Below are 3,361 nucleotides of genomic sequence, written 5' to 3'. Positions count from 1 at the left end.
CCATTTTTCCCATTGCAAAATTAAAGCGGAGTGGAAAAAGTTATTCGACATATTGGTTTGGTGTATAAATCATCCTGGAGAATACTTTGAAAAGCAATAAAATACTTTTTGATGATAAATATCCGCAATTTTATATAAGAGACAAGACCAGAGTCAAACGTCACGTTTGGACGAATGTAAACGTTTTGCTCGATTTTTTCTTCGGCTGTTTTCTTTTCATTTAAAAAGATACAAGAAATGCGATTTGCTACGTTTAAGGAGATCAAGGAAAAATGAAATATCAGATATACCAAAAAGAGTAAAACAGAAACGTATCGAGGTTTGGACAACAAGAAGCCATAAATGTTTTATATATGACGGGGATTACTATGAAAAGTCATTTACCAATAAGTACTTTTTTCATAAAATTAACTGACAACCAGTGAGCGGAGCAGTATAGTCGGACGGGGCCGACCATATGATACCCTACACAACTTCCACGAAAATATAACATTCTGTGGTTCTATATTCTGAGCTTGAGCAATATTTCGCGATATTTGCACCCTCTTGACCGTCTAGCGGTCAACAAATATTACTAATATTCAGTACAGCCCTTCTAATTACTTGTCCTTAATCCTCATGGAAAATTTCAAAGCGATCAGCGCTATATTTACGCCCTCTAGTGTAATTGGTTAATGGGTTACTAAATAATATCTGAATACGTAAGCACCTGTAAATATCCCACATCTGGGTACATACGACAATATAATTGATATCAATTTAAAGGTCAACCACTCCTCTTGGATATACTATCAACTTCTCGGCTCTATGTCCTTCAGGATTAAATATGTACGCTATAGAATACAAATATTGTAATTTTTCACACAAAAGTCAGGGTCCATTTGACCCGCTAAATATTGGCATATCTTTATCAAAACAGGCATGCTTATTCTTTAGCTCGATCCCTTTCTCCATGTAAAATTTCGCGACGTTCTGGCAATAATTGCGGCCTCTGGAGCGACCAGAAAAACGGACAAAAATTAAGTATTTGGTCCATTTCATCCCCTAAATATAATCCGATCTTTACCAAAAACAATAGGGGTCTTCATTGGCCAGAACCCATCCTACATGCAAAATTTCGTGGAGATTGGTCAATAACTGTGGCCTGTATCATGTTTACAAATTCAATGAACAGACGGACGGACGGACACACATGTCTAGATCGACTCAGATATGACGATCGGTATACTTAAAGGTGGGTCTATGACCAATATTTCGCGGCGTTACAAACTTTTGGGGCTGCACAAAGCTATAATACCCTGACAGCATAGTTGTGTAGGGTATAAATATTTATTCTCTTTTTTGTATTTTCTGTAAAGATGTGTTTCGTCCAAGAACCCCGAATGTCAATGTGCTTTGTTTGGAAACTATGGCTTAAATGTTCATAATATTGAAAATGTGTATGAGCTCTGTGTAAGTTCGAGTTTACTGCCATTTTAGTTGAAAACGCAGCTCGTGATAACACCAGACAGGCAGTATAAAATTTTACTCTGATTAATTATATGGAATTTATAAGGTCTACGGTGAAAATTTCGAGCGTTTTGAAGCTTTTATAGAAAACCAATAAGGAACGTAGCAAAGTCAGACTGGGCCGACAATAAGATACCCTACACCACTTTAGGTATATTCTACATATGTATCCTAACTGATGTCGCCTTTCCGATTGGAACATTGGCATGAAATTGAACGTACTTAAATATGTGATCTTTATCTATATGTGATCCGACAAACATCAATTCATACATATGCCATGCTGCAACCTATGTTCATTCGGGTAGATTTAGAGTTATTTGTGTACAATGCGATAAATATATTTATATCGATTTAAAACAAACTTTATATATGATCTTCCGTATGTTGCACAGTTCAAAATTTAATCTCAATCAGTCATCCATTCGAAATATATATTCAAGCTGTGTCTGCACAAATTTCAACAAGACACAATAAAGTCATTTTAGTTTCAATGTTGGTGCACCATTCACATTAAATCGGACGAAAAAATATATGGGAGTTATATCTACATCTGAACCGATTTTCGCAAAACTTAACACACATCATTCTAATTTAGTACGCTATGCCAATGGTGCACCAAAATCATTTACATTAAATCGGTGGAAATATGTATGTGGGAGCTAAATCTAAATCTAAACAGATTTTTCCCAATTTCAATAGGGTTTGTCCTTGAGCTCTGCCAAATTTCATCCAATTCGGATCATAAATGTTTACAATTTAACATGGACAGACATATGGACGGGCATGCATCAATCGACTCAGAAAGTGATTCTATACATATTCTCAAAATAAAAATGAAAGGAAACAAGATAGACACATATCTTGTTTCCTTTTGCGTGTTACAAACATATGCACAAAGACATAATACCCTGTACCACAGTGTAGTAAAGGGCATAATGATCACCCATTATTTCCCCTGACCTATGGCGAATTTTTCCTTCTGGGATTTTCACATACTCGCCAAGGTCTTTCATCCCAATAGGAATTTTTCACCTCAAACACTTAGTGTACGATATACGAAATTTGGTAGAATTATACGAAATTCATATAAGGTTTTTGGAGCAAGAATCGGTTAAAAGAGGAAAATAAAATCAAAACATAAGAAAATAGATTTATTGTCTTTGAGCGATATTTTTAGCGATTGTAGTCAGAAAATATTAAAAACATATATGTTGTGGTATTTAGTTGTGGAGAATATAGACGCAAAAGGACTCGAAATAGAAAAAGGATATGTTTTACAAAAATATCTTTCATTCGGTTTGACTGTAGACATGTAATTTCAAAAATAACCTGAAATAGCCGCAAACAGAGATATAAAACCTTGTCCTCGTGAACATTAATGTAAGCAGCATAAAAATTAATCACGCCATAATTCAAACATTTGACCAATGGCGAATTTGTGTTTCTGGGTTCTTAATATACTCAACTAGGGCTTTTCCAAACCCCAAAGTATATTTGCACACTATATTGGCCCTGGCATGTGGTGGCTAAAACATTTACCATATGTTTTTATATCAAACAACCTTATTTGTTTACCCTTTAAATTAAAATTGAATTGTAACACAATTTCCAATATTTCTGTGCGTGTGTATCACTATTAGACAAACATGTTAAGTTAGATTGAACAGAAATGAAAAATTTCATTTTATGTCTGTCTATCTGTATGTAGTAGTATGCATATTTATTTGTATATCTTGTTTGTATTCATCTCTAGTCTGCATTTGATTAGTTTTTAATGTTGCTTTTCTTTTTTCTCCCTTTCCTTTTTTGTATATTCTCTTCTCCTTCATCTCTCGATGTAGATTTCAAT

The sequence above is a fragment of the Musca vetustissima genome, unplaced genomic scaffold (genome assembly GCF_032173495.1).
Source record: "Musca vetustissima isolate MV318-11 ecotype Yass unplaced genomic scaffold, APGP_CSIRO_Mvet_v1 utg50497, whole genome shotgun sequence".
Classification (NCBI taxonomy): domain Eukaryota; kingdom Metazoa; phylum Arthropoda; class Insecta; order Diptera; family Muscidae; genus Musca; species Musca vetustissima.
This window is presented reverse-complemented; position numbering follows the sequence as displayed.